This window comes from Phascolarctos cinereus, unplaced genomic scaffold (genome assembly GCF_003287225.1).
Source record: "Phascolarctos cinereus isolate Bilbo 61053 unplaced genomic scaffold, phaCin_HiC Scaffold_4;HRSCAF=312, whole genome shotgun sequence".
In the NCBI taxonomy this organism is placed as follows: domain Eukaryota; kingdom Metazoa; phylum Chordata; class Mammalia; order Diprotodontia; family Phascolarctidae; genus Phascolarctos; species Phascolarctos cinereus.
In genome coordinates, this window is record NW_027555847.1 from 235158708 (window position 1) to 235179074 (window position 20367).

At 36.8% G+C, this 20367-nt stretch overlaps 1 protein-coding gene and 1 long non-coding RNA gene across 2 annotated transcripts in view; one reads left to right on the forward strand and one right to left on the reverse strand.

The window, feature by feature from the left end:
• EPB41L4A (erythrocyte membrane protein band 4.1 like 4A) overlaps positions 1–20367 on the forward strand; it is a 188271-nt gene that overhangs the window by 31934 nt on the left and 135970 nt on the right. The window lies entirely within an intron of this gene.
• Positions 1–20367, reverse strand: part of LOC144456873 (uncharacterized) — a 30482-nt gene that overhangs the window by 592 nt on the left and 9523 nt on the right. The gene's annotated exons all lie outside the window — the stretch shown is intronic.

Genomic DNA, 20367 nt, shown 5'->3' on the forward strand with positions numbered 1-20367 from the left:
GTGGCTGCTTATTTCATCTGGAAAGCAGTTAAAAAGAGAAGTAAGGAGAAAGAATAGATAGATATCATGTCAAGGAAAGGGTAGAACTTAAAGAAATTCACTTAAGTCCCTTACCTACTTAAAAGAAAAAATAAAGCCTGGAGCTTCTTTAAGTCTTAGACCTGCCCTTATTACTTTTCAGTCTACTTTGCCAGTATCCATGGCTGTTTATGAAATACTTGGAGACTGTAGAGACCTAGGTTTGAATCCTCTGACATTTAATAGGTTGTGTGACCGGGTAAGTCACTCCTGTGCACCTCAGTTTCCTCATCTGTAAAATGAGGGTAATAAGCTATTTAATACTTACATCATAAGTTTATTGTTTAGATCAAATTAGATAATGTGTGTGAAGTGTTTTGCAAACTTTTAAGTGCTTTATAAGTGTAAGCTACTATTATTATTGTTATGAGTCACAGAAATCATTGTCAAACTTTTCAAAACTGAAATGAGAAAACTGTTATGTGCAGGTTCTTTTCATAATCAGGCCCCTTGTATTAGATATCCATTTTTTTTTCATTTCGTGCATGTCCTTTCAATAAGAATATGATACAGTGTAATGTAACTTTAGTGAAAGGTATTGGTTTTCAAGTGTAAAAGCTGAAAGCAGTCTTTGGTTTATCCATCCTATTGATTACTTATTATCTAGTTACCATATTCCCTTGGCCCTTAGCTTTAAAGCAAAATATCAAGATCAGGAGTAACCAAGTGGATATTGTTTTTGCATGTGGTGTATGAATTTTTTTTTTATTTGGCATATCTTTATTTTGGCTCTCTGATATTGGAGGCCTAGACCTTTTGCTTATCATCAGAGGGAAGGAGAAAGAGGGGAAAGGAGAAAAGAAGACTTAATTACTCTTTCCTTTAACAAATTTATAGTGGTGGAATTAATTAGTAGGAAATTGATGGTTTTTCTTTGATGATTGATTTCCTGCTCTTGATTCTGTTTATAATAGCTACCATTTATATAGCACTTTCAAGTTTATAAAAGCTTTACAAATATTGCCTCATTCTATCCTCACAACCCTGGTAGGTAGGTGCATTTTACAGATGAACAACTGAGGTAGAGGTTAAATGACTTGCCCAGTGACACACAGCTATTAATTGTCTCAGGTTGGATTTGAACTTGGATCTTCCTAACTCCATGTCCTATGTTCTTTCCACTGTGTCACCTAGCTGAAGAATAAATAAAACTTTCTGGGAACCTCCTTCTGCTTTCACTACTGACACTACTTTGCTTTCCTTCAGGCTCCATAACCAGGGTTTGAAAGGAACAGAGCTAAATGCTAGAGGGAATAGGGAATAATTCCTCTTATACTTATAAACACCCTTCTTCCAGGTGGTCTGAGGTGGGTTTCCAAAGAAGGGTATTACAACTTTGAATGGACAGCTCCAATACACAGTACTCTAGAAAAATATAGAAAAGAAAAAAAATGTTGACTATATTTTATACTTAGAAACTGTCAACTTCAGTCTGCTATAGTCTCCTGTCACCACCATCCTCCCCCTCTTTTCTTATGCTTCAGTCTTTCTTATACCTCTCTATTTTCCCTGTCTGATGCACAAGACTTGGATGGTAGTCCTGTCCTCAAAACCAGTGGAACCTCAAACAAACAAACCTATCTGCTGAATGTCTGTGAATAATTTACCCTAAGAATTCCCTATCATTCTGTGAAGATCCCCTCAAAGAGTCTGTGACTCTGAGGAGGTCTTTCCAAGTCTCTCTGATCCTGGGTATTGGCAATGCAAATACACAGTCCCTTCCTAGCCAGGATTTTGCTTTCTTGGTCTAAAAAGCTGTTGGGGAACTTCTATTTGAGCCTATTTATCCTGTAAAATGTAAAAGTAGAAGCAGTAGCAATTGTGTCAGTCACATGGAAACTGGTTCTTCTGAAGTGATACAAAGAACAGATCTATGTGAATCAGGCCTGGAGCCAACTTAGGGAATCAGATCCCCTGGGTCACAAATTTCTTGTTACATATGGTAGGAAAAAAAATTGGGACCTTTACGTGTTTTTCAATGTTAAATATATTTGAATTTTGTCTCAACATGCTGGAAATGTTAACAGTGTCCATGCTGTGAAGCAGCAAGTGAAATGCAGGGGACCTTAAATTTAATACCACCTTAATATTTGGGCCAGATTGAGTCTAAGACTAAATGCATGTGTAAGGGAGGGAGGGAATTAAAAATACCTAATTTGGCACTTGTGCCTTGACTAGGTAAAAACACTTTTGTTTGTTTGACTCAGACAATCAGAACTGAGTACTGTAAAAGTACTGAGTACTGTCCATGTCCTTGAACCATCAAAGACACAATGTGATAAATTGGGTCATACTCTAAGCTAGAAGAGTCAAACACACAGACCACATTGAGATGACATCCTCTGACACTTTCTGTGGAAACTGACAAGGTAGATGATGTTCGGAGTTGGGTTGTCTGGAAAGAATACAGGGGGCAGAGGTTCTCCTAGGCAAGAGAGCTTTGTTGATGCAAAAGTGGTGGGCTAGTCCTTAGGAGCACTAGCAGTTTGTGAAAAGACAGAGGCTTACTTTTATATACAAATTTGGGGCACTCATCTAGGAGTGGAGATATGCTCCTACATGGGCAGTTAACCATAGGGAAGGATGTCAGGAAAGGGAAAGCAGGTGTGTAAGGAGAGGCAGGAAGGGGAAGCTAGTATGTTAGGTACTTTACAAAACAGTCCAGGGATGTGGTACTTAACTTGCAACATCCAAGGATAGGGGCACAAACCATAGGGGTTAGTCACATACACAGAAAATAAAAAGGTTTTCTTGTCAACAGATAAGAGCCCTCTGTTACTGGGGCAGAAGTGGCTGGGCAGAAGTCAGCCTCATCCAGAAATAGATTAAAACGTGATTGGGAAATATTTAACAAAATAAGTAAATAAAAATACAATAGAGCACAGATAATGTTAGTATGTGGTTTTCTTAGGTAATATATGAGCCTGCATAATAATAGTAATATGTGAGGCTTATAATATGTAAAGTGGTATGCTTTAGTGGCCCTATTTCTATTTCAGTTTGATGCCATAGTTCTAAGCATCTAAGCACTTCAAAAAAAGGAAGAAGCTATCTCAGAATCAGAATTGGAGGGAAAAGAAGAGATTTTGAGCATTTGGATTAGAGAGGTTTGAGCAAATATGGGGGAAATGGACTCTTGAGATGTAGCAGAAAACAGAAATATTGAGGACAGCCCTTGACTCTATGGTCCTCTGTAGAGGAAGATCTAGGCTGAGGGAAATTCATTTCCTCAACTTTCTATCCAGATGCCTGTCTATCCATCGACACTGTAATATAAAATACTCTTTTGTCACCTAAATGTTTCTAGTAAACTGAATTTTGCCTCATCCATAAGAGGACAGGGGTTATCTAGATATAAATATAAAATGGAGCAGAGAACCCAGCTGCTCCCTAAGCATGGGGAATTTTCCTAACTGGGGAGTTCAGTCATGGTGATTTTTTCTTTCAAAATAAAATTCCTAAAGTTTAAGAGAAGGAATCCAAGAGGACCTTAGAGGCTAATTGTATTTCTCCAGACTTTAAATGAGCTAATTACTTAAACAGGGTATTAACAAATTAATGATTGTGCCTCCTAAGAAACTGTAAATGTCTAACTTCTTAAGACATATTTTTTACTTTTATGTTTCCATGTTGTCAGAAAAAAAAAGGTTATTTTTAATTCTGCCATAATGCAGGGAACACTATTTTTCTGAAAAATTTCTTTATAGGATAAAAAAAAAGGTGGTTAAAGAAAACTGTTAACATTTCAAGTGTACATATGTAAGTTCATTGAAGGAAGGGAAAGTTATTAGTTTTGTTGTTATAACGAGAGGTATCTTGCATATGGGAGCACCTAGGTGGCTCAATGGATAGAGAGCTGGGCCTGTAGTCAGGAAGACCTGAGTTCAGATTTGGCTACAGCCAGTCACTCACTAGCTGTGTGACCCTGGGCAGGTCACTTAATGTCTGTTTGTCCTAATTCACTAGAGAAGGAAATAGCGGACGACTCCAGCATCTTTGGTAAGAAAACCCCACAGGTGGTCATGAAGAGTTAGACGTGACTAAACAACAATATCTTGCATATGAGTGCTTAATAAAATGTTTCTTGAAGTGAATTGCTAACAGCTACATTCTTGAAAAACTGTACATAATTGAATCTTATTTTTAACACATTGCCAGGATATCCAGGTACTGGGATGAGTTGGAAGGCATTGGAGGCTGTTTCATTTGTGAGAACTAGTATTTACATGAGAAAGCTCATTTTTCCTCTGTGTTTCTAATCCTAGATTGTTTATTAGGCCCAGGATTGTGCTGACAAAGGTATCATTTCCAGCAAAGATTTCTGTTGTTTGGGATCAAGTGGCAAATAATCACACCTGTATATGATTAAACCAAAAAAAAAAGTGTTTTCATTATCAGGTTGATATTTTGTTTTCTCTGCCTAATCATGGAACAACTGTGTAGTAGTAGAATACATTTATCCATCTGTGTAACAAATTCTGTTGGCCAGTGTGGAATTCACAAACCTGACACATAAATTGAGCTCTTGGTTTCATTACCTGCCGAACAAAACTCATGAGTGACAATAACTTAGAACTGCTGATGTCTGCACTTTAAAAAGACAGTTGGCTGATTCCTATCCTATTCATTTTTTAAAATTGATTTTTTTTCTTTAAATGTGGAGAGAAGGTAACCTCCATAGAACATTTAATGATACCATTTTGTTACTGTTTTACAGAATTTACCTATCCGATATTCCTTCTGTGAATAGTAGAAATGAGAGAATTAAGACAGGAAAAGAAAAAAAGATTTAACTGTTTGGTGAAAAGATTCTCAGTTTTGGAACATATAAAATGAAAGATATTGTTCTGCATGACCTAAAATTATTTTTGAAGACAATAACATACACAAGATAAAAATGTATTGCTAACTGTTGCATATAATTCTGGTAGTCTGGGTATATGGGGGGGGGGGAATCCCATCTTCAAAGATAAAGAAAATAAGAGTTCTCTGAAGAATAACTTGCCTAAGCAAATATCAAAGAAAAAATATTAACATCTGATCTATGTATTCAGTACAAGTCTGCCAGAAACACTTTAAATTCATCATTAATATACTATCTAAGCTATTTCTAGCCTAGAGAGAGGCAAGCCCAAACTAGCATATTCACCTAATGGTCTCAGACGTGACTCTTTACCCCAAAACAATTTGAGGTAACATAGGAATCTTGAACGAGAAAAAGAGATCATAATTTATTAAAATATAGTTGCGGGAGAAAGAGGAAAGACCTTCAAGTATAAAGGAAAAGAAATTTGATTAACAGACAACTATTCTGTATACATCAGAAACTGCAGGAGTGAATTGAATAAAGTGTTCTGTAAGACAAAGGAATTCAAGATGTGACCCAGGGTGACATACCTAAGCCTAACTGTTAATGAAATAAAAGATGGATGTTCAATAAAGAAGGGGTATCCAAAGAATACTGACATGCACAAATTATTTGTGTTTCCAATATCCTGAAATAGAACTACAAGAAAGATAAACAAATATAGCAACCAAGGACAAAATCAAAAAAGAACAGAGAGATCATTAAATTTTTTTCTAAAAGTATATTAAGAGAAAAGGGTGAAAGTTGAAGTCAAATAGAAGAAGTGATAGTGGAGAAACAGGCTTGGAACATCATGAACTAAACCTCACCAAATACCATTTATAGGTGAATCATGTTTTGTGTGGGACAAAATGGATAATGGGAGGAAGCATAAAAAAGGAGAAGAGGGAAAAAAGATAGAAGGGGAAATGTGATATACCCTGCCTAATCAAGTCAAATGTTAACAATGAGTGGAAAATGATTCCTATAGGCTCTTACAAAGAAAAGAGACTATAGGGGAATGGATGAAGAGGCAAAGAAGGGCTCAAAACAGGGAAAGAAAAGGGGAAATCTTGTTTCAGTGGTGTGAGAGATTCCTACCACTGGCATGCTCGAAGTAGTGGGTGTTTAATAAATGCTTGTTTCTTTACTTCCTTTTGCTCTTTGATCCAGTGACACTGGCTTCTTTGTTCCTCTGACAAGATACTCCATCTCTTGGTTCTGGGCATTTTCACTGGCTTTCCTTCCTTATCTTCACCTCCTGCCTTGCTTCAAGTCCCAGCTAAAATCCTTCTTCTATAGGAAGCCTTTCCCAGTCCCCCTTAATGCTAGAGCCTCCTCTGTTGATTATCCTACATATAGCTTGATTGTACATAGTTGCTGACAGGTTGTCTTCACCATTGGATTGTGAGTTCCTTGAAAGCAGGGACTCTTTCTTTGCTTTTCTTTCAGCATAGTTCCTGGCACATAGTAGGTGATTAATAAATGTCCTCTCCCTTTGTCCACGTAGTGTGTCATATCCTTACCTGTGGTGCTCTACCCAAAAGAATGTAAATTTTGATCACTGAAACTTCACAAGATATCTCGGGGTTTACAGGCTAGATTTCTTTCTTTAGGGCCATGCCTTAAACTCAACATACTTTGGCTCTTATTGATTGGCCAAGAATAGGTCCCAGCCCAATCCTCACTTAGTGGTCAATGTTTGGGCCCTAATGGTTCAGAGTAAATGTAAATAGTAAATAAGTTGTTTCTGTTTCTGTTTTGCCCAGAAACCTTGATGGTCTTCCCCTCTCAGATTTTTTTTTTGAGTAGGTAAAAGAGGCCATTCTTTGCCTCATTTCTTACCTAGCCTTAATCACTGAATGCATGTTGCCTCAGTCAAACTGAGACCTGGGAAAGACTTCAGCTTAAAAAGTCCAAGGCTTCCCATTGCATCCAGGGCCATCTCCAGTCGCCTTGATTTATTTCTTGCCACTGGACCCAGATGGCTCCAGAGGAGAAAGTGAGGCTATTGACTTTGCACAGCCCTCCCTCACTTAAACCCAATTCACTTGCAAGTCAGGGCATCACCTTCCTGATGTCATGGTTTCTCTTCAAGAACAAAGGACAAACAACAACAACCCAGAAGCCCTGCAAGACACAGTCATAGAAATCTAAATTCCGGGGCAACTAGGTGGCTCAGTGGATAGGGCACCAGCCCTGGAGTCAGGAGGACCTGAGTTCAAATGTGACCTCAGACACATAATACTCACTAGCTGTGTGACTCTGGGCAAGTCACCTAACCCCAATTGTCTTACAAAAAAAAAATCACCAATTGGTGAACTCTGGGATAGTGTTGTTTCCATAGCAGCACTTGCAATAATGCAGGTACTTCAATAGTAACCAGGAAAGTTTGTACTTTTGTAGTAAAGGCTAGATCTGTTGTCTACCTTTCAGTGTCTACATAGAAATTGAATACCTGAAACCTTTGAGAACCCATACCAAAGTGAAAATTCTTATGGAATATCAACTGCTTAACCTTTCACAGTTTCCTACTTGTGTTTTCTGAAGGAAAAATCAACTATCTTCTCATTAGTTCTTATAAAGTGATACATAAAGTGCTGTCACCTTTTAAACATTTTAATGAGGCAGTTATATCTATAACATCAGGGTTATTTTTCTTCCCAGTGTTAGAAGACAAATGTGCATCTGCTCTCAATATTGAATGCTCCGAAGTGCAGCTAGGGACAAAATCCGCCTCTGAGGGAGCCAGAAGCTTCTTTCTAGGAATGTGACTGTGCCGGAGTGAAGCACAAAACCTGGCTAGCCTGGGCTCCTTGTTTCTGTTCTTTCCCCAAACCTACAGTAGTTTAGCACACAAAGAGAAAAGAGTTGCCATCCTTAGCTACAATTCATTCCTGGCATTATAGTTGGATCAAATTAGTGGTATGGAGAGCAAATTTGTAAATATGCTTCTAACTTGAATGAAACCAGCACAGTTTGACATTAACACTTTTAAACAATTATGAGAATCCAGAAAAACAAAAGGTATGATTTTTAGCTTTACCCACTTGCCTTATCATCACTGCACTAAGATAAACAAATTGCAGGGGCAGCTAGGTAGCACAGTGGATAGAGCACTGGCCCTGAAGTCAGGAGGACCTGAGTTCAAATGCAGCCTCAGATCAAACACTTGACACTTACTAGCTATGTGACCCTGGGCAAATCGCTTAACCCCAATTGCCTAAAATTAAAAAAAAAAAAAAGATGAACAAATTGAATACTGTACCTGAAAAAAAATATTCCCAGAACAAATAACATCTGAAAAGAAAAAAATTATGGGAAACAAAAGATAAAAGATATGATTGAAAGTTACTAATTTTATTAGGCAGATGGCAAGAAAAGGGAAAAATGATTTTAAAATGAGATGGGGAGACAGGATCAAAAGGATATTGGGGCATAATAGTGTATAAAGATAAACTGTCTCTGTTCTCTTGGCGGGGGAGTAAGATTTTCCTTACCTCCTACCTTCACTCTAGGATCAGTACTGGCAAGTTGTTCAAGAAGCACATGGCAGGCCTAATTAAGAGGAGTTCCTGGACTCTCTTTCCTGACCACCTTCTTCTGCCTTTCTGTTTCCATTTCTGAGCACAAGTCAGAGATTAGAGTTCCTGAAGATAGACTTTCCATTCTCAAGCAATATATGGCAGCAACCAGGGCATTGATAAGACATGAGACAGAGATAGGCATGGTGTTACATACAGCCTCAGAGAAGAAATCCTGAGAGTAGACTTTGTCGGCTTTGAGGAAGTTACTTTATGGAGAATCTCAAATTAGAGTATTATTAAATTTGAACGTTTCTGAGTTTGAGTAACAATAACCTCCTAGAAAAAGACTTTCTCTTTAGAAAGGATCATCAATGTGACTCTTACAGATGGAGCACTGGACTTGCTTAATGGGGGCCAGGCCATCTGGACCTTAACAATCCTTCATTTAATGAATTAATTAGATGGTATAGGTCCAAGATGAATGGGGAGTATTGTTCAGTAGTTACAGTATCTTTAACTTCTGGGAGCAGTTTGACATGTTATTTATGTTTCTGTATTTGTTTGTGGGCTGTCCTAAATCAGCAGGAGTTTCGGACCTTACTGCTCATCTATAGGGTGTGTTATGCATGCAATAAGGATTCCAAAGAAAACAAAAACTTCCAATGAGATCTTAAACCTGTAATCACATACTTTATATATTTGATAAACACCTAAATGTTGGTTCAGACATGCCAACAGGCCCTTCAGTGGGTTTCAAAAACCATAGCCAAAACCTTAACATACCTAAGCTTTATTTGGCAGATTTCCACAGAATAAAACTCCAGGGTATGAAGTAATGAGTAAAAAAAAAGGGAATAGTAGAATACTGTACTGATTTTCTAGTGAAGCCCTGTGTACCCTCTCTCGTCCAGGTTCCTTACAAATTAGTTCTCCCTAATTATTTGCATCTGTCTTCATTTCTGCAAAGAGTGTTTTATAGTTAGAATCATATAGTCCATAGGTGAATCTTGGTAGACATTACTAAGTATTTTATAGCTTCTGTAGGGTTTTCTCTTGGAGTGGAATTTTTCTTTGTATCTCCTTTTGCTGAGTTTTATTGATTGTATATTGGAATATATATTGGATTTATGTGGACTTATTTTATATCCTAAAACTTTGCTGTAGTTATTATTTGCATTAATTTTTAGTTGACTCTCCGGGATTCCCTAAATATACCATTTTATCATCTGCTAAAAGTGATAGTTATGTTTCTTCTTTGTGCTTATTCCTCCAATTTATTTCTTTTCTTATTGGTCTATTTAGCATTTTTGGCATTTTGTTAGATAGTAATAATGATAATAGGCATACTGGCTTTACCCCTGATCTTATTGAAAAGACCTCTGACTTTTCTCCACTATATATGATATTTGCTCTTAGATTTAGATATGTATTGTTTACTATGGTAAGGAAAATCCATTTATTCCTTTGATTTCTAAATTTTTTTTTTAACAGAAATGGGTTTTAGATCCTGTATAAGCCTTTTTCAAAATCTATTGATATAATTACATTGTTTTTATTATTTGTATTATTAACATGATTTATCATACTAATTGTATACCTACTTATTTTGAAGTAATTGTTGGTTCCTGATATAAATTCAACCTGATCATAATTTATAATCTTTCTGTCATTGTAACCTATTTGCTAATAATTTCATTTAAATTTTAGCATCGATTTTAATTTAGGATAGTAGTTTCCAGTTTCTTCCCCCCTCTCCTTTCTTTCCCTGGTTTATGTATCGATACTATATTTGTATCATTGATAGAGATTGAGAGAGTGACTTCTGTTCTCATACCTGCAAAGTGTTTATGTAGTATTGGAATCAGTTTTGCTTTAGAAGTTTGATAGAATTCACTTGTTAATTCATCTGGTCATGGAAGTTTTGTTTGGTCCCCCTCCACTCCCACCCTTTGGGAGTTGATTTATAGCTTGTTCGTTTTCTAGTAATGAGTTATTTTTAAAATCCTATTTTTTGTTAACATGTGAAATTTATATTTTTGTTAAGTATTGATCTGTTTATTAATCTTTTTGTTTTCAGTTTCATTAATTTCTTTTTTAATTTTCAGAATTTCCTTTGTTATTTAGTTGAGGATTTTTTATTTGTTTTTATTCAGTCGTTTTTAAAATTTGCATGCCTAATTCATAGATTTGTTCTTTTTGTTGTTGTTGAAAGCATTTAGAGAAATAAAGTTTTCCATAAAGACAGCTTTAGTTGCATCTCATAAGCTTTGATATCTTTTCTCATTATTGTCATTGTTTGATGAAGTTTTCAATTGTTTCTATAATTTGTTCTTTGACTTATTAATTCTCTATGTTATTTAGTTTCAAATTGCTTTACTAAATATCGTTTTTATTGCATTGTTACCAATAAATGATATGGTTAGTATTTCTTTTCTATAACTTTTTGGTGAAGTCTTTTTGCTTCAATACATGGTTAGTTTTTGTAAAGGTAAGGGCGTTCAACTAATGACCCTATGATAAGGTCATAGACCTAGAGCGAGAAGGGAAACTTAGAGGTCATCTAGTTGAACACCTTCATTTTTTTTTAAACAGATGAAGAAACTGAGGGCCAGAGAGGAGAAGCAACTTGCCCAAGTAACACAGATAGTAAATAGCAGAGGCAGGACTCAAACCCAAGTCCTAGGAATTAATTTCCTGGTAGATACCAATTGTGATTCAAATTTCAAAAATCTTTTGAACTTTGTTATTCTCCCCCCCCAAAAAAAATTATTAAATACGGTAGCTCTTTTTAAAGTTATATTTGAATTGGACAAGAAAAGTAGAATGCTGTAGTTAATAGAGTCATGTAGACCTGGGTTTTGCCTGTGAGACATACTGGCTCTGTGATCATAGACAAGTCAGATAATCTTAAAGTATCCAGGGCATACTATAAATTACAGTTTAGTTGACAGTCATCTCTTTGGAGGGAGTTCCTTTCAGGGATAGAATCACAGTTCTGAATTTTTTTAAAACTTATGAGTATATTTACTATCTGACTGCAATTTTTCTTTTGCTTTTTGGGGGTAAATGGTAGAAAAGAGAAAGACAGTCATAAATTTCTCATGTTCTTAACTTTAATTTTAACTGGAAAGTGAACAACCTTCTTGCCTCTGAGTATCATTAGTAGAATTGCAGGTGCCACTGACAGACATGTGACATAGGCAAAAGAGGAGGTAGAAAGGAAAGAAAGAGCAGGAGACAAGGTAGATAAGGAGAGACAGTATTGGGGAAAGGAAGGGAAGGGCACAAGCATTTATTAAGTGCCTACTTATGCCAGGCACTGTGCTAAGTGCTTTACAGATATCTCATTTGATCCTCACAACAACCCTCAGAAGTAGATGCAGTTATGATTCCCATTTTACAGTTGAAGAAACTGAGGCAGATACAGATTAAGTTACTTTTCCAGGGTCACATTACCAGTAAGTATCTGAGGCTGGATTTGAACTCATGCCTTCCTGACTCCAGGCCCAGTGCTCTATCCACTGCACCACCTAGCTAAGAAAGAGAAAGAGAAGAGAAAAAAAATTTTAAAGCAGTACATGATGGAGAGTAAGTGCTTCCCAAAATCATCTAATCCTTTTTTTTTGCCATTACTTTGCCTCCCACAGGTGCTATTGATTATTTTGTCCATTCAGAATTCTCTGACCCTGGTCCTTATTCTTCACCAACCAAATTTCAAGACTTTGCTTGCTGATTTTGCTATTGGTTGTTCTACACTCTTCCTTCCAGCTGGATGCTTCCACTACCTCTACTCCTCCTGTGAGTTAGAGATGTAGGTTTTCCCTTCTTCTGTGTTTTTCTTTCTCTAGAATCATGACACAACCTTTTCAGGGAGGTTGTGTGAATAATTTATTCATTTGTTTGTTTGTTTTAGAGGTTTTTACTTCAGTGTATTTTGGTCTTCCACATAGCAAAATGGTGCCAGTATTTCTCATCTTGATTGATTCTTTCTTTCTTATATTAAGAATTAGTTGGCCCAATTCTATTTTTGTTGGGTCCTGGATCCAGCTCTAGGTTCTTAAATTAAAAACTGTTTCCTAGCCTATCTCTGGGTGTAGGGGTTTTGGTTTTGGAAGGTACTACCTACTTTGATCTCCTCTGTTTACCTTTTTGTTATTGTTGTTGGCCGATTGAAATCTTACTGTTGCCTTTCCCTGTGAAAGACTCTTCCATGTGTAGCCTCAAGATTTCTTCTTGGGCTTCAGGCTTAAGTGTTCACTGGCCTAGAATTCTACTGATCTGGAATTTGTTTCCCATACTTCCCTGAAGATCTTGATTTCTCTCCCCTTGAAGTTTTAGCTCCCTGGACTTACCTTGATTGGTTTTTCTCTAAAGGGAATTCAGTAATCAGTCATTAAGGCTGATTCTTTCCCTTAGGTTAAGCTGGGTTTCTCTTCACACCTTTCTAGACTGGAACTTTGGTTCTATTCCTTTCTTGAGTCACATAACTAATGGCCTTAAGTCCTAGATGACCTTTATTCTACAACCTCCATCCCCACATTGTCCTTTCTTGTAGGAGTTCCCAGTATACTAAATAGTCAGTCACTCATGTCCAAACTCCATTAAACTTCCACTAAAAATCCTATTTCTTTGACACCTCTGACTTGCCATTGGCAGAATTGAGATAATTAGACAGGCCCTTTACTCAGTATGTGAGCATGACATAAATAAACACTTTCATTCTTTTCACTTGGTTCTGGTCCTCAAGGGACCTCCTTCAGCCAGGGGATTAGATTTCTAGAAACTTCACTCCTCACAGATTTCTTATAGAAAAAAAAATTGTATGCATATACTAATAAACTATTCCTAACAGTAAATACAGAATTAGAGTAAGACATCTACCCAACTATTTACCAAAATGTCCATCAGTCTGCAATCTTGTCAGGGTATATATTCCCTCCACTGATCCAGATTACAAAAGTTGATCACAATCTTTTAAAAACTAAATAGTAGTTGCTCTTTGAGAGTTGCTGTTGCCCAAAATTTAATCACCCTGAAGCCAGTTGGGGATGAGATTCTCTGAATTTGGCTGCTTCTTAGATAGCAAATACACAGTCTGTTACCAGGTCTGTACCCAAAGCCTTCCAAGCTTAATATGAGTTAGTAGGGCCTATGCTCTTTTTCGTGTGGCCTTTAAATATCCAAGGTCATCCCCATATCACAACAAGGTGTTGGAATATAACTTTATTGGAGATCTATTTAAAAAGGAAAAAAAAACATTTAATTCAGTTGAATTTCCCTGTCTCTTCAGTGCTTTACTCACCTTGAAATTCAAAGGAGAAGTTTAGTGATCATACAACAGATAAGAAGAAAGAGAAAAATCAAGTGTAGAAAGTCTTTCAACTAGATGATTTGCCTCAATGAGCACCTCAAGTTATCCCATATCTAAGAGTCTGAGAAAAGTTTTTAAAATGAAGGCTCATAAGATCATTGATGTAGAACGAGAAAGGACCTTAAGAAGTCATCTAATTCAACTCTATTCTATAGAGGAGGGAACTGAAGCTCAGTCATGCTAGGTAATCTGCCCAAGTTCATGCAGATAGTAACTAGCAGAGCTGGTATTTGAATCAAAATTTTCTAGTTCCAAATAGCAAATTTTTTCCACTGGACTGGTGGTTTGGGAAAGGAAAATCATATTAGTTTACTCTCTGTTTTACCTATAACCTAATTTCCCAAAAGTTGTAGAACAGGGAGTTTTTTAAACAAAGGAAGCAGGTAAAATGTTACCTTGTTCAGGATGCAGGCGAAAGAAGGCACTCATAAATATCCACTTTCTTATTGGCCATACCACATTTCCTAAACCCTAGGTAAATGTTATTTCAGTCCTAATTAACATTTAGATATTTTAATTTAATTTTTTGAAACCACTTGATAAGTCATAGTATCCTATAAGACATGCTTGAGATAGACACTGTACACAACCTTAACCTATTTCTCAATTCCTTTTCTAGATCAAGCTATATGATAGTACAGATACTCCATTGGCTTGTTTATAATGTTTCTTTCCTGGGTGCTTAATATACTTGATCCCCTTTCTTGAGGGGGAAGTTTGAGAATATTAGTTATCTAAATGACTCAGTGTGTTGGGGTAGGGTGCAAGACAGCATTTTATATTCAGATCATGTTGCTTGGTCTCAGCTCTAGTCCTAGACATACATGGCTGGCTACAATAGTGCTGAGTAAGGCACATTAAAAAAAACATTAGACTCTTGCACTCTGACTGCCTCTGATTGCCTCTGGCCACAGACATTCAATATTCCTTTTGTTCAAAGAGCAGGAAATGCTATACAATGTCTCTTCTGAAAGCAGTTACGTGGCAATCCTTTTAAACTCCAAAGAAACCCTTTCTGCCCCAGGGTTCAGGGGTTTTTCTATACTGTATAGTTCTCTGTTAAGAAATACATAAAACAAAAAGCAGGGGACTTAACCTACTGCATCATGAGATGACAGGTTGACAGGTCAAACACTAGAATTTGGCCCCCAAAAAAATTTTAGAGGAAAAAAAAGATATAAAAAAAATTTTTATTTAGCACATTAAAAAATATTTATGTTTTATCTTTAAAGATTGATTATTAAATTTTTTGTAGAATATTACAGTTTTCCATCCTATCCCATTTCAGGTCCAGCATTCACTCTGTGTTCCAGAAACTTTGTAGAATAGAATTAAATCATTGTGTTGGATGTTCGAAAGCCAACATTTAATGATGCTAATAATTGTCTTCATCTTTGTGGTACTTTATGCTTTTTCCCCTTGAGTTTTTTTTTTTAACACTATCCTGTCCTTTGATCCTCATGACAATTCTCTAATGTAGGTTAGGCGGATGGTATTATCCTAATTTTGGAGATAAGAAATTGAATGGCTTGCTCAAGTTTCTTGAAAACTGCTTAAGAGGATTGGAACCTACTGTGGTCTTGTACAGTATTACACTTGTCATAAAGAGTGATAAGTTTCTGTATTCTTTATACAGCAAAACTATACTACAAATATCAATTAATGAGTACTTATTAAATGCCTTAAATGCCTGCTATGTGTCAATCACTGTGCTAAATGCTGAAGATTCAAGTACAAGGAATGAAACAATCCATACAATGAACTTATATACTTATGGGAAAGACAAATACATATAAAAAAAATACAGCATAAATATAGACTTAATAAATGCACATATATATGTTAGTTAAGTATAATGTAGTTTGAGAGAGAGGAGTACTGGAGTAATGAGAAAAGGTTTCATGGAGAGGGCAGTGCCTGAGCAACATCTTAAAGGAAGTGTGGGATTTTATGAGATGGAGTAAAGAAATAGTGCATTCCAGGCATTTGGGATGGCCAGTGCAAAGGCATGAAGAGAAAGATGGAGAGTCATGTGTGAGGTACAGAGAGAAGGCTGGTTTGGGTAAATTGCAGGGTTATAAGAGGAGGAGTAATTTCCAGTGAAGCTAGAAAGATAGATTGGGACCAGGTTGTATAGGACTTTAAAAGCTGACCAATACAAAGACCATCCATGATTCCAGAGGACTGAGGATAAAGCAAACTATCCATATTCTGACAGAGAGGTGATAAAGTTATGGTGCAAAGTGAAATACATGTTTTCATATACATCCAACAAGAGAATCTGTTTTCCTTGACTGTGCATCTTTGTTACAAGGAATTTGTTTTTCTTTTCTGTTTTTCACCCAGTTGGGTGGGAGGTGGGAAGGACAGAAAGTAATTCCTGCTAATTAAAACAATTAAAAATAGAGACTCATGATGTTGCACGTATACTTGCAGATGAGATCTCTATATTGCTAGTTTTATTTAATTGTTTTACTTTGTTATAAGAGACCTCTCCAGGTATGCAGATGATCTATAAATGTTTGTAATAGAAAAGCAAAACACATCAATAAAATTATTTTTAAAAGCTGAACAGAGGAGTTTATGTTTTATCTTTGAGGAAAGAAGAAAAAAGATTGCTTTAGTAGGAGTATGTAGGATGTAGGACCGTATGGTGAGACACTCGAGTCAGGGAAACCAGTTAGGAGACCAATTATAATAATTTAGCTGATAAATGATGTGATAAAGTAGTAAGAGCCTGAATTAAGATGGTGGCCATTTGAGTGAAGAGAGAGGTTGGATGTGAGAGAAGGGACAAATGAAAGATTTGGCAAATGATTTGATAGGTGGAGCGAAGGTGAGTAAGAAATACAGAATAATGTCAATATTATGAACATGAAAGGCTAGAATTGTGGTGTCTTCAACAGAAATGAGGAAGTTTGGAAGTAGGGGTTCTTAATGTTTGTGTTTTTTATGTCATGGACCACTTTGAAAACCTATGGACCTCACTGAAGAATGGATTTTGAAATCCAAAAAATAAAATACATAGGATTGCCAAGAAAACATTATTTTTAAATACCAGGGTGTTTTTTTCCCCCTTCTGGTTAAAGGAAAGGTTGAAGACTTAAGAGAGATGGGGGAATGATTGAGGATGAGCTCTTATGAAGACAAGTAGGGATGGGATCAAAGGCATGTGTGGAGGAGTTGGGCTTGGCAAGGAGAAAAGTCATTTCTTTAGAAGCTGGAGGAAAGAAGACATATTCATAGGGCGTATATAAATACTTGATGAAACAAATATGTCAGATTTTAGTTTTTATTACTACAAATTATCCATAGCCTTAAGTTTTCTAGCTATAATGGAATATTATTTGTAGTAATAAAATCTAATATTATCTTACTCTTTTTTTTTCCTAAAAAATTGTTTATATTAGTGAATATTTGTAAATAGTCATAGTTTTTTGAACAGCTAGGTGGTGCAGTGGATAGAGAGCTGGTCCTGAAGTCAGGAAGACTTGAGTTCAAATTCAGCCCCAGACAATTACTAGCTATATAACCCTGGACAAATAATTTAATCCTATTTGCCTCAGTTTCTTCATCTTTAAAATGAGCTGGAGAAGGAGATGACAAACCACTCCATTATGTTCGCCAAGAAAACCCCAAAAGGGGTCATGAAGAGTCAGACATGACTGAAAATGACTAAAGAACAAAAAAAGATTAGTTTTAAAGAGTTTAAGATTTTACATTTGTATCATTCAAATTGAGGCTAAAGTAGCAGTCATCAAAATAATTTGGTATTGGTTTAAGAATAGAGAGATCAATGGAATAGATTACACAAGGGAGAGTTAATATCACTCAATAATCCAGTGTTTGATAAAAAGGAAAACATAGAGGAAAATAACTAGGGAAAAAACTCCTTATTTGATAAAAACTACTGACAAATCTGGAAAGCCATCTGGCAGAAATTAGACTTATACCATATTACACATGTTTTACCATATGTGTACACCATATGTACGCATATTATATATTACTCAAATTCCATAACACATTCTAAATGAATACATGACCTTACTATTAAAACATGTTGTTAAAAATTTAGGAGATAAATAGGTCATATACTTCTTGTAGCTATGGGTAAAGAATGTATTTTTTTTTTATTTTTAACATGTGTTTTCAAAACTTTGGGTTAGAAATTTTCTCCCTTTCTCCCTCCCCACCCACCCTCACTGAAAAGGCAAGCATCTCAATACAGGTTATAGATGTATAGTCAATGTAAAACACTTCCATAGTGATCATGTTGTGAAAAACTAAGTATATTTCCCTTCATCCTATCCTACCCCCCATTTATTCTATTCTCTCTTTTGACCCTGTCCCTCCTCAGAAGTGTTTGCTTCTGATTATCCCTTCCCCCAATCTGCCCTCTCCTCTATCAACCTTCTGCTCTCTTGCCCCCTTCCCCCCTTATTTCCCTGTAGGGTAAGATAGATTTCCATACCCCATTGTGTATGTTATTCCCTCCTTAATCCAAATCCTATGACAGTAAGATTCACCTCTCACCTTCCCCCATTTGCCTTCCTCTGTGAAAGCCTTTTCTTGTCTGTTTCATGTGAGATAGTTTACCCCATTCTACTTCTCTCTTTCTCCTTTCTCCCAGTATAATCCTCTCTCACCCCTTAATTTTATTTTCCAGATATCACTCCTTCATCTTCAACTCACCCTGTGCCCTCTATCTATCTATCTATCTATACATACATGTAATTTTTTTTCTCCCGCTACCCTAATACTGGCAAAGAACTCATGAGTTACAAATATCATCTTCCCATGCAGGAATGTAAACAGTTCAACCTTAATAAGCGTCTTATGATTTCTCTTTCCTGTTTACCTCTTCCATGTTTCTCTCACTTGAGTCTTGTATTTGAAAGTCAAATACTTGAAAGTCCCCTATTTCATTGAATGACCATGTTTTTACCCTGAAGGATTATACTCAGTTTTGCTGGGTAGGTGATTCTTGGTTGTAATCCTATCTCCTTTGCCCTCTGGAATATCATACTCCATGCCCTCTGGTCCCTTAATGTAGAAGCTGCTAAATCTTGTGTTATCCTGATTGTGTTTCCACAATACTTGAATTGTTTCTTTCTGGCTGCTTGCAATATTTTCTCCTTGACCTGGGAACTCTGGAATTTGGCTACAATATTCCTAGGAGTTTTCCTTTGGGGATCTCTTTCAGGAGGAGATCAGTGGATTCTTTCAATTTCTATTTTGCCCTCTGGTTCTAAAATATCAGGGCAGTTTTCCTTGATAATTTCTTGAAAGATGATGTCTAGGCTCTTTTTTTGATCATGGCTTTCAGATAGTCCAATAATTTTTAAATTCTCTCTCCTGGATCTATTTTCCAGGTCAGTTGTTTTTCCAATGAGATATTTCACATTGTTTTCTATTTTTTCATTCTTTTGGATTAGTTTTACAGTGCCTTGGTTTCTCATATAGACACTAGCTTCCAATTGCTCCATTCTAATTTTTAAGGAAGTATTTTCTTCAATAAGCTTTTGGACTTCCTTTTCCATTTGGCCAATTTTGCTTTCTAGGGCATTCTTCTCCTCATTGGCTTTTTGGAACTCTTTTGACATTTGAATTAGGCTATTTTTTTAAGGTGTTATTTTCTTCAGTAGTTTTTTGGGTCTCCTTTAGCATCACTCTCAGTTTTTCCTTTACTTCTCTTACTTGCTTCTCAAAATCCTTTTTGAGCTCTTCCGTGGCCTGGGACCAATTCATATTTTTCTTGGAGGCTTTGGATGTAGGAGCTTTGGCTTCATTGTCTTCTTCTAGTTGTATGTTTTGATCTTCTTTGTCACCAAAGTAAGATAATATAGTCTGACTCTTTTTGCGCTGCTTGATAATGATCCTGGCCAATTGCTTGAGTTATAAACTCTTTGTTAAGGTAGGGGTCTGTTTCCAGTGTGGAGAATGTACTGTCCCAAGCTTCAGGGGTTTTGTGCAGCTGTTTTTAGAGATATTTCTAGGGACCTGTAAATTTTCGTTTCTTCCAAGATGCTATGATCAAGGGCAAGGTGTTTACTCCTTTCCTGGCCTGTGCTCTGCTCTATGAGTGACCTTTTCTGTCTTAGAGCTGTGAGGAGGATTTCCTCTCGACAGCCACTACAAGCTCCACCATGCCAGTGCTCCTCCTCGCCTCAGGACTGCCACCCAGAACTATGACCCAGATCCAAGCACAGGCAAAGCAAGCGAATCCTGCACCAGCAGAGAGATCCCTGCAATCCCCCTCTGATCAGCCACTAGATTCCCCCTCAGTCTGTGGGCCAGAAGCTCAGGAAGCAGCTGCCACCCTGAGGCCAACCTCGGGGAATGGGGCTGGGACCCTGTGCTTCTCTCTCACTGCAGAAACACCGACCTTCTAAGTTGTCCTTGGCATTCATGGTTTGAGATATCTGGAAACTGCCACAGTTGCCCACGATTCAGTCCTCTGAGGCCTGCTCCAGGTTTGCTGCTGAACTGTGTTCCTCTCCCAGCCTGGCGCAATATACTTTTCTGATCAACCTTCCAGGATG